Below are 12,244 nucleotides of genomic sequence, written 5' to 3'. Positions count from 1 at the left end.
TTTTGGAGCTCTTGTTCGTAGTACTCCCTGGGCCAGACAAAGGGCTGCCCGTCCGGCCATGTGTGTTGGGCGAACAGATCTTCTCCCAGATGCGGCACTCTTGGTTTTATGGGCGCGGTGGTGGTGGCGCCCGGGTTGCCCAGGCCTTGCGGCCAGGCCTGGGGCACCTGGAAAGTGAAGGGCACCGTAAGGACGGCGGCGCCCTGGGCTACTTGGCCCTGCGACCAGGCCGGTGGCTCCGCGGAGGTAGGGGGCGCTGTTGGTATTGCGGCGCCCGGGGGTACTAGGCCTTGCGACCAGGCTGGTGGTACTTCCTGCTTGGTCACGCTCGGGGTCGAGGCGTGTGACGTCACAGGGGTCGCGGCTGCGGCTTCCGGTTGAGGCCTAGTCTGTGGCAGTGACGTTGCGGTTACGGGCACGGCAGGGGGTACTTCGGGCTCTGCGACGGGGAGCTGGGGCAGGTACGCGGTTTCCCGGTTTGGGGTAGAGACGTCCCCTTTACCTGCCTCCTTTCGTTCGGCTCCCTTCTCGGCGCCGTCTCCGGCCTTCAGTCCTCCTGCGCCATCCTCAGAGGCGGTCTGTCTCCTCGTCTCGGGTGGCGTGCTCCGCTGACGAGTCTCGGTCCGCTGGGCCATCTCTCGGCTCCACTCCGCCAACGTCTCTCGTTGCACCCGGGCCATCCTCCGTGCGAGGCCCTCCAGCGCAGTCTGTGCACACTCCCGATCTCGGGGGAGCTGTGCCAAGACCTCCACTAAGCCTAGTGGGGTCGTTGCTTCTAGCAGGCTCCTGACCAACGGGTCGGTGCTGCTCTGCTCTCCTCCCGTTGTCTCCAGCAGGCCTTCTGGAGTGGCGACCGGCAACAGGCTCCTGACCACTGGGTCGGTGCTGCCTGGAGTGGCGGCCCGCATCAGGCTCCTGACCGCTGGGTCGGTGCTGCCTGGCTCTCCCTCCATCTCCGGGTAGGCTCTTTCTGGACTCTGCTCCAGGCTTCTTGTCTCCGGGTGCGCTCTCTCCAGACTGCTCCAGGCGACACCCATCTTTGCTCTCTTCTTCTCAGTCCTCCCACTTCGAGGGCGGTCCCGGGGCCACTTGGTGATTGTCAGCTCCAGGGGCAGTTCTTTCATGCTGACAGACACCTCTAGCATCACAGTCTCTGTTGGTGGGGGCGGTTTCCACTTTTGGCGCCATTTTCGGTCCTGGCCCACGATGGGAGGCGGCCTCTTGCCACCCTCTGGCACGCCCATAATGGCGTCCGCTCTTCCAAGGCGGGAAACCTTTGGAAATGGCGGGAATCGTCTCCCAGTGGCGGGAAACTCTGCAGATGGCGGGAAAAAGCTGTTATTGGCGGACAACCGGCAGGAATCGACCTGTGATGGAGTCCGATGGCGGGGACCCTCCGGAACCGGCAGGAGACTTCTTTTTGAGGTAAACTTGTTCTTTTCTTCAGGCACGCAGTACCCGGGTGTTGCGGGCACGTTATCCTGCCGACTACGCCAAAGTTGACGCACCCCCTGGGCCATATTCTTTAGGGGAATACCCGGAGCCGGATCAGATGGGGGTTGTAGTCTCTGAGTGGCTGTGACCCGGTCCGTGCCCAGAGTGTCAAGCTCAGTGTGTGGCAGTCCTTACTGATGTTACTAAAGTTCTTTATGTCGACTACGCCACCCGTTGAATTGCGGTCACTACGGCCGCCGCTGCAGCAGGGTCCGCTGAGGCTGATGGTGTTGGTGCAGCTTAGGTAGTATAACCCCCAACGGGAGGGGTATAGCCTCAGGGGGTCAGGTGCAGAGGATGGTGGTTGTGGAAGTGCAGGGAAGATGGTAATGAGAGTCAGAGTCGGGTTGTGCAGTTCAGGGTTCTTTACTTACTGCAGATGTTCCGGTCACTCCGGCCTTGAGTGACCACCCGAGCCGTGCTGCGTCCACCAGGTCCTGGACTCGGCCAACCCCCAAGTAGTTCTGGAGCGTGGTTCTGAGCTCCCTTTCTGTCCTGTCCTCGTCTCTGGCCTTCCCCACCAGGGATCCACCTAAGTCCGGCTCCCTCGGGCCTCTTGTTGGCGAACCCTTGCCTCTGGGTTCCCTGACCCTATGCGTGGTCTGCCTTCTGGGTGGATATGGTGGGTGGCCGTGGCAGATGCTGCCCACAGCCTCCGGTCTCTGGCTGAGGTATGCTGTAGCCCCCACCAGTTTGGGATCCGGTACCCTGTTGCCAACTCTTCACCCTGTGATTATATTTGGGCTCTCAGAGTTCCTTCTTTCTCCCCCTCTGGGTCTTTCGTTTTCTCCTCTCTCTCTTTTGGCCTGGGGCTGCTCTGCTCCTCTGCTTTCTTCCACTCTTCTGCAAAGGCTTACTTTGTGGCTGACTGACTTCTCACAGACTGACTGACTGACCCTGATCTTAGATGGTGCCCACCTTATATACTCCCTCTATGTGTGAGCTCAGGTGACCAGCACCCAATGAGCTCCTATCTTTACCCAGGCTGCTCCCCCTATCTGCCCCTACACTACTGGGATGTACCACCCCCCTCCCACTCCAGCCAGGAACAGACTCGGTCGTACCTGCACATTTCTAAGTGGGAGTACCGTTGGTCTGTTCCTCGGAAATGGGATGTGTGTAGTGCATGCAGCTTTCTGAGCTCAGCTCCACACTCCATCCTTACCCGGGAGTGGAATATCACACCTCTGGGTTGAGGCGCAATACCCCTGTAGCAGCCGAATCCTCAGGGTGCTACAATAGTATATAAACTGCAGTGGTGACATCAAATGAACAATACTGCTGCTAATCACTGAGCTCAGTGGCTATGCCCATGTAGACTTTATGAACCACTGAGCTTAGTGATTAGCTGTCACGCTGTTATCTTAATGTTACCACTGCAGCCAAACAAAAGAGTTTGGGGAAGCACTGGAGACATAGGACTAGACCAGGGGAGATTAAGGAAAGTGAGGATTATTTTTTTGCAATGAATTTAGCCTGAAAGCAAAAGTTGTTATGTATTCTGAGACCAGCATAATGTAGGAGCTGAGACCGTGATCCTGGGGATGTGTCACTTACTGGACTGCTTAGTTCAGTTTTGCTAAAATCCTTTTTTTCTCTGATGTAGATGTAGCAGTGCTCAGAATTCCGATCTCTGTTTAACCCTGCCCACACCCCTGACTGGCAGTTTCCTGTGTACATTGTGCATTGTCAGCAAGCTGCTAATCAGTAGTGGGGGCGGAGTTACACAGATTAGCCTGACTGCAGTGCACATGAGAACTAGTCAGGCAGTGATAATCTCCAGCTGATAAAAGACTATTTGTATTGAAACTACAACACACTGTCTAGTAACTGACACATCATTGCAGTTAGGCTCATTTGATCTATTTTATGCTTCTCTCAGATTAAGTAGAAAAAACCTGCTGACAGATTCCCTTTAAATGGGTCGACTCCTTTAAGCTTTTGTGCCAAGCATTTAAAAGAAATAGAATACATACTAAAGTCTGCATCTGCAATATTGTTCTATTTTTGCATATTTTTCATTAATATAGAACATTTGCTGTAAATCCAGATTAGAGGACTAAGAAAACTTCAAAAGAGAGGTGATAAAGTGGGTACATACTTTATCTACAAAAGTGACATTTTAGAAAAGAAAATATATTTACCAATTAAAAGATTTTTCCAAGTAAAGCTCACATTTTTGAAGATAAAGGAAAGTGACATTTTTAATTGGGACATAATTCAATGTAAGTTTCAAAACTAGGCAAATGTTCTTCTGTGGTACAAACTCAAATGCTCTGTGTTATTACTAAAGCATTTTAATTAAGTGGACATGGAATACCTTTCCTCTAAAGTGCCATAGGGTACTACCTAACATGCAGACAAATAAATCAGAGGTCTCAGTAGCCCTCAGTGTGTGTTTGTAAAAAAACATTAAAACTATTCACCCATTATGACTATTGAGTTTTATTATTCTCCGCTGTATTCAATAACTATGGTTGCAATTTCTCAAAAGACACAAGTCAAACTCAACCTCTTTCATTTCATGCAACCTAATGCAGATAAAGCAAAAAGAAAACCCCTGTGAGTTACAGTAGTAGTCAATATCTGTTCATTGTAAGGGCTTAGGATTCCTTACTGATGTGACTCATGGCAATAAGAAAAATTACATCAATACCAGATAAGTAAGATATTGATAGCAAGATCTAGAATTTTTGTCCTAAAGATAACTAAGCCCATTTTTAGGTACATTATTTTTCGGACCATAAGACGCACCCCAAATTTAGGGAAGGAAAATAGGAAAAAAAATAATTTTTAATGTGAAAATGGGGGTCCTTCTTATAGTCTGAATTTATCTTAAAGGGGGGGGGCGTCAGTGGTGGAATGGGGTCACAGGAGTCAGGAGCAGGGTTGTCACTGCAAGAAGCCGGCGTTGGCAGAAGTGGAGTGGGCACTAGGCTGGGAGGAGGGGGTGTCCCAGCGGTGTGAGGAAGAAGGCATTGTTCTTCAGTAAAATGGTGCCAGAGGCAGGAGCCGAGATCCCATTCTGTGCATGCACAGCTCGCATTTTCTTGAAGCTCACCACTGAGAGATCAATGTGCGCAGTATGGACCCAGCTTCTGTCTCTGCCAACATTCTCCTGAAGCCCACCACTGACAGTTCAATGGCTCCTGCCTACCACCGCTGGTACACCCTCTCCTCCCAGCCCAGGACTCGCAGCATCGCCCCTCTCCTGCCTCCCCCGGCTTCCTGCAGCGACAACTCTGCCTCGCGTGACCCCGCTCAACCGCCGCTGCCCCCCCCAGTAAGCTATAAGATGCACCCCCATTTTCCTCCCTAATCAGGAGGAAAAAAAGTATGTCTTATAGTCCGAAAAATACTGTAATTAAAATCGCTACCTTTAATTGACTCTATGGTTGTTTGCCATGGTGGTTAACATCTGCACCCCTCTACGCTCAAGATAGGCTTTAGGTATAAAATGATAATTGGATACCTCTTTCCACTGACTTGATAGACTTTTTGAAACCCTGTGAATCTGAAATCATTCAAGGTCTGCTATGATATAGTGGAGTTCAAATGTTCCAGACATAACATGACTAAGAGACATGAGCTGATCGATCCTCTGTGGATTGGTTTTGAGTTGAATTTTATGAAATAAGCAGTCACCGGAAGTGACGTCGTCTGCTGACGCGTGCGTTCCACAGGCTGTGTGCTTGCGTTCCACGATGCAGGAAGTGGGCGTGCCTGATAGGAGGAGCAGTGTGGAGCGTTCTAGAGATATACTCGCCGGAGTATAAGTGCTGAAATGGGTTAGGACGGATTGATCTGGCTGGCGAGGGGAACAGAGGATGGGGAAGTCTGGAAAACAAGAGAGTATAATGAGATAATGAAGAAAAAAACAGTACATAAATACAACATTCCAATGTGAAGCACTCAATGTATACGGATCATGACTATGCTGACAGATAGACCCAGGCAGAGGTAATACGCTTATAGATATAGGAACATATCGATGTACAAACAAGAATCAGGATCCCTCAGTGTGCTTAAAGTCTGACCAGCAAGACATAGTTCTCCCCTCGGAGGTGACATAAGTAATCACCTGGCCATACTAGTAAATATTCCTGGAGATCCCAGGTGCACAGGAGAAATAGATGTAGGCATGGATAATCAGATTTTGAGATGAATTACATTAGCAGCTGAATGGGTGAAGAGGGTTAATGAAGACGTCCATACTGGGGAATAGTTGTTAGGTTTATAGAAAGGATAGTAGATCGTATTCCCTGTTTAACCCTTTGGGTGATAGGGATTCCAGCTCGTGGATCCAGTAGGCCTCCCTTTGTTTTAGGAGGCGGACACGGTCGCCTCCCCGGCGTGGTGGTGGTACCTGTTCAAGAATTTGAAACTTCAATTGGGAAATGTTATGGCCTTTGGTAGAGATGAGCGTTGTTCGACTCGAACTGTTCGCCAATCTCAAATTCGAGCTGTTTTGGGCGGTGTTCGAGCCGTTCGGTGAACACGAACGATTTGAGAAAAATTCGGCTGTTCGAGGTTATGTTCGATAACTGTTCGTGCACCAAAATCATAACTGGATTTTTTCTCAGTAATGATGAAAATTAATGTTAATACGCAGTTTGAGTGTACAGCGGGGTGGGGGGAGGGGCAGGGGATGGATCTCTGCAGGAACAATGAAGATCTCCATTTTTTTTTCTCTTTCCCGCAGTTACAGTGGGGAGATGCAATCTGTCAGCCTATCAGCAGCGCACACACGGAGCGAAGTGATTTTTTTCACACAAGCAAGGGCATGTGTCATTGGCAGTGTATGTCACATGTCCTTGCCCTATAAGACCAAGCCATTTTCCCTGTCGCCACCATTTTCTCACTGCTGTGTGCGCTATACCTTGTTAATTTCAAGCCAATTTTCGCACAAATCTACAGATAGCTTGGGAGTAGGGAATAGTTGTGATTGCAGTCCTTTTAAGGACTAGGTTACAGCATTTCCTACGACTTTTATCAGGCAGGTCTGTGCTCTTAAATAGATAGATTGTGGGAGTAAAGACTAATTGTAATTGCAGTCCTTTTCAGGACTAGGTTACATCAGTTCCTATCAGTTTTTGCCAGGCAGGTCTGTGCCAGTGCTGTGCAAGTTTTTTTCACAGCATTTGGCTGAATCTAGCAAAGCTAATCCTTTTTGGCCTATTGCAGAGTGTGTTAGTCAGTGGAGTAGCCTATCTGTGTTGCAAGATATACCACCTGTGTATAGAATACCAATTTTTTTACTGCACCTAGTGAAGTAAAATCTTTTGGGCATAGCATCATTCTATTATTCCATCTATACTGACCTACATCAGGTTGCAAATTGAATATAATTTTTTTCTGCATCTAGCTCTGAAAAAATATTTGGGCTTCTAGCAGTGTGTGGGACTTGTTCTATTAGTCCATCTATACTGACCTCCATCAGGTTGCAAACTGAATATAATTTTTTTCTGCATCTAGCTCTGAAAAAACATTTGGCCTTCTAGCAGTGTGTGGGACTTGTTCTATTAGTTCATCTATACTGACCTCCATCACGCTGCAAATTCAAAATAATTTTTTGTCTGCATCTAGCTCTGAAAAAATATTTGGCCTTCTAGCAGTGTGTGGGACTTTCTCTATTAGTCCATCTATACTGACCTCCATCAGGTTGCAAATTAAAAATAATTTTTATCTGCATCTACCTCTGAAAAAATATTTGGGCTTCTAGCTGTGTGTGGGACTTGTTCTATTAGTTCATCTATACTGACCTCCATCAGGTTGCAAACTGAATATAATTTTTTTCTGCATCTAGCTCTGAAAAAATATTTGGCCTTCTAGCAGTGTGTGGGACTTTCTCTATTAGTCCATCTATACTGACCTCCATCAGGCTGCACATTAAAAATAATTTTTATCTGCATCTACCTCTGAAAAAATATTTGGCCTTCTAGCTGTGTGTGGGACTTGTTCTTTTAGTCCATCTATACTGACCTCCATCAGGTTGCAAACTGAATATAATTTTTTTCTGCATCTAGCTCTGAAAAAATATTTGGCCTTCTAGCACTGTGTGGGACTTTCTCTATTAGTCCATCTATACTGACCTCCATCAGGTTGCAAATTAAAAATAATTTTTTGTCTGCATCTAGCTCTGAAAAAATATTTGGCCTTCTAGCAGTGTGTGGGACTTTCTCTATTAGTCCATCTATACTGACCTCTGTAACGGGTCCGGGAGGCGGACTGTAACGGGTCCGGGAGGCGGAACCTCTGAGCTACTATACAAGGGGGCGGCCCTTGTAAGGGAGCGGGTGGCAGTCTCTGGGTGAACGGACAGGGAGTTACGGCAAGTGATCAGGGCAGTCTCTGGGTAAGGGGTAGGTACGACCTGTGATGGCAGAGCCTCCGGGTAGGCTAGCAGGCAGGTGGTAGATGTGTGCTCCCAGGTGAGCAAGCGAGAGTCTCTGGAATAGCTGATGGTCACCGCACGTGACAACGGGACCTCCGGGCTGGCAAGCAGGCAGGTAACGGAGATGCGCTCCCAGGTGAGCGGGCAAGAGTCTCTGGAATAGCTGATGGTCACCGCACGTGACAACGGGACCTCCGGGCTGGCAAGCAGGCAGGTAACGGAGATGCGCTCCCAGGTGAGCGGGCAAGAGTCTCTGAGATAGCTGGTGGTCACAGCACGTGACAACGGAGCCTCCGGGCTGGCAAGCAGGCAGATAACGGAGAAGCGCTCCCAGGTGAGCGGGCAAGCTGGTCCATAGACAGACTGACCGGAGTAGTAAGGCAGACCGTCGGACCTCAGGCAAGCAGGCAGGTAGCTGACATGCGCTCCCAGGTGAGCGGGCAGGCTGGTCCTTAGACAGACTGACAGGAGAAGTAAGGCAGACCGTCGGACCTCAGACTGGCAGACAGGTAACAAGTATTCAGGCAGGAATCAGGCAGGTAACTGGCAGGTACTGGCAGGTAACTAGCAGGAAACTGGCAGGTAACTGGCAACGGGACCTGAGGGCTGAAGCACAGGTGAGACACAGGTGCAAACAACATTGCTCGGGCACCTCCATTTTGGAGGAGGTGCCTTATATATGATGAAGTCCTCCGGCCATTGGCCGGGGACTCTTTAGGGCGGCGCGCGCGGCCCCTTTAAGAGGAGGGGAGCGCGCGCGCGCGCGCCCTAAGCACAGGGGCCGGGAAGGAGCGCGCGCTGAGAGCAGAGCAGGAGGAGGACGCCGGGACGGAGCGCGCGCTGACAGCAGAGCGGGGGGAGGAAGCCGGGCACGGAGCAGAGCGGTGAGAGGAGCAGCGTCCCTGCCTAGCAGAGGGCAGGGACGCCGGCACTACAGTACCCCCCCCTTTAGGCCCCCCCTTTTTTAGGCCAGACAGAAATTTAGCTAGGATGAGAGGGGCATGGATGTTCTCCCGGGGCTCCCACGTTCTCTCCTCAGGACAAAACCCCTTCCAATCTACCAGGAAAAAGGTCTTTCCTCTTACCCTTTTGGTGGCAAGAATGTTCTCTACCTCAAACTCGTCCACAGCAGAAACCGGAGCAGGAGGCGTACCTGTAGACTTGGAAAAAGAGTTAAGTACCACAGGTTTGAGGAGAGACACATGGAAGGAGTTAGGGATCCGTAAGTTGGCCGGGAGTTTCAATTTATAGGCCACCGGGTTGATCTGACTGATGACCTCCAGTGGGCCGATGAACCGAGGCCCTAACTTATAGGAAGGGATCTTGAGCCGGACATATTTGGACGAGAGCCAGACTTTATCCCCAGGGCGGAATTGAGGAGGGTCCAGACGTTTTTTGTCAGCGTGTCTTTTCATACGCTCGGATGACAGAAGAAGTGCGGACCGGGTACTCTCCCATATGGAGGAAAATTTGTTAACAAGAGATTCCGCAGCCGGATTGTCCGCCGAGGTGGAGACGGGAAACGGGATCCGAGGATGCTGACCGTAAACTACAAAAAACGGGGATTTGGAGGAAGACTCGCTCTCGTGATTGTTGTACGAGAATTCGGCCCATGGCAGGAGATCCACCCAGTCAGAATGGTGGGCATTAACGAAGTGCCGAAGGTAACTGGTCAGGTTCTGATTGATCCGCTCCACTTGACCATTAGACTGTGGGTGGTAAGCGGAGGAGAAGTCCAGGGTGACGTCCAGCAATTTACAAGTGGCTCTCCAGAAACGGGAAGTGAACTGTACCCCACGATCCGACACGATGTGACGGGGCAGGCCATGAAGACGGAAGATGTGGCGGATAAAGTCTTTAGCCAGCTCGGGTGCAGACGGAAGACCTGGCAGTGGAATGAAGTGAGCCATCTTGGAGAAGCGGTCAGCGACCACCCAAATGACCGTACAACCGGCAGAGACAGGCAGATCAGTAATGAAGTCCATCGCTATATGCTGCCAGGGGGCAGCAGGTACTGGCAGAGGTAGGAGGCGGCCGGCCGGCAGGTGTCTCGGAACTTTGTTGCGGGCGCAGGACACACAGGCAGAAACAAAGTCTATTACATCCTTGTGCAGGTTAGGCCACCAGTAGTGCCGGGTAATAAGCTGGAGGGTCTTTTTCTGACCGGCGTGGCCAGCTAGTTTAGACGAATGACCCCAGTGTAGAATCTTCTCCCGATCAGGTACTGGTACGAACGTCTTACCAGGAGGAAGATGATTTAGACTCACGGGAGCCACCTGCATTACTCTGGCGGGATCGATGATATGTTTCGGATCCTCCTCGAGATCAGACACCAGAAAGGATCGAGACAAGGCATCCGCCTTGACGTTTTTGTCAGCCGGGCGAAAATGAAGGACAAAATCAAAACGAGCAAAAAACAAGGACCACCGGGCTTGGCGCGGGTTAAGTCTCTGGGCATGCTGGAGGTAAGCCAAGTTCTTGTGGTCAGTGTAAATTATTACCGGGTGAAGAGCCCCCTCGAGCAGGTAACGCCACTCCTCCAATGCCAGTTTGATGGCCAATAACTCTCGGTCTCCTATGGAATAGTTGCGCTCAGAGGAGGAGAAGAGTTTAGAGAAGAAGCCACAAGTTACCATCCTCCCGGAAGATGATTTTTGAGTAAGTACCGCTCCGGCTCCAGAGGAGGAGGCGTCAACTTCCAGGAAGAACTGCTTGTTGCCATCTGGGCGATGCAGCACCGGGGCGGAAGAGAAGGCCTGTTTAAGGGAAAGAAAGGCCTCCTCTGCTTCGGGTGGCCACTCTTTGGGATTAGTACCTTTACGGGTGAGCGCAGAAATTGGGACCGTCCGGGAAGAGAAGTGTGGTATGAAGAGGCGGTAGTAGTTGGCGAAGCCCAGGAAACGCTGAATGGCCCTCAACCCCTCCGGTCGGGGCCATTTCTCGATGGCAGACAGTTTCTCAGGATCCATTTGAAGGCCGGTCTGAGAGATAATGTAGCCCAGAAACGGAAGCGAGGTCTGCTCAAAGAGGCACTTCTCAAATTTAGCGTAGAGATGGTTCTGCCTTAGCCTGAGCAGGACCTGACGAACGTCCCTCCGGTGAGTCTGGAGATCCGGAGAGAAGACCAAGATGTCGTCCAGGTACACCACTACGCAGGAGTAGAGAAGGTCCCGGAAGATGTCATTGACCAACTCTTGAAAGACGGCAGGAGCGTTACAGAGACCAAAGGGCATTACCAGGTATTCATAGTGGCCGTCCCGGGTGTTGAATGCCGTCTTCCATTCATCCCCCTGACGAATACGAACCAGGTTGTACGCCCCACGAAGGTCCAGTTTGGTGAAGATCCTAGCCCCCCTCAGACGATCAAATAATTCTGGAATGAGCGGAAGGGGGGTACTTATTCTTCACCGTGATCAGGTTTAGGCCTCTATAGTCTATACAGGGACGGAGAGAGCCGTCCTTCTTTTTGACGAAAAAGAAGCCTGCTCCCGCCGGGGAGGTAGATTTCCGGATGAATCCTCTGGCCAGATTCTCCTCAATATATTCGGACATTGACCGGGTCTCAGCAGCGGATAAAGGATAGATACGCCCACGGGGAGGAGTAGTACCGGGTAGCAGATCGATGGGACAGTCGTATGGTCTATGTGGTGGTAACGTCTCTGCCTCCTTTTTATTAAAGACATCTGCATAAGACCAATAAGGAATCGGAAGTCCAGGTAGATTAGCTGGGGTAGGAGAGGGACGAACGGGATGAACGGGAACCAGGCAGGTCTTATGACAGTCTTGTCCCCAGCGAAGGACCTCTCCGGTTTGCCAGTCTAGCACGGGTGCATGTCTCTGGAGCCAGGGCAGACCTAGCAAGAGGGCGTGAGAGAGTCCAGGCAGAACATGAAAGGAGATACTTTCAGAATGCAGCATTCCCACCTGCAGGGTAATGGATTCGGTGATGAGTTGAATGGGGCGAGGTAAGAGGCCCCCATCCACGGCAGCGACAGACAAGGGTACAGCCAGAGGTTTGGTGGGGATGCGGTATTTCTCAACCAGGGACTGTGAAATAAGGTTCCCGGCTGCTCCAGAGTCAAGTTGGGCTAGTTCGAAATAACGGTTCTCCCCGTAGATGATCGAAACTGACAACAGCAGGGATGGAGAGGATTTATTCTTGTCTAGGTGGACCTCTCTGAGCGAACCTAGACACAGGCGTTTCCCGACCTCTCCGGGCAGGCACGGATCCGGTGCTCCTTACTGCCACAGTAGAAGCAGCTCCCCTCGGCACGGCGTGAGTCCTGACGGGTTTTGACCATCTTGGTCTGGTCGACCTGCATAGGCTCAGGAGAGTGTACCTGGGGAGAGATGGAG

This window comes from Phyllobates terribilis, unplaced genomic scaffold (assembly GCF_046119375.1).
Source record: "Phyllobates terribilis strain yellow unplaced genomic scaffold, ASM4611937v1 Scaffold_9__5_contigs__length_417890890, whole genome shotgun sequence".
Taxonomy (NCBI): Eukaryota; Metazoa; Chordata; class Amphibia; order Anura; family Dendrobatidae; genus Phyllobates; species Phyllobates terribilis.
This window is presented reverse-complemented; position numbering follows the sequence as displayed.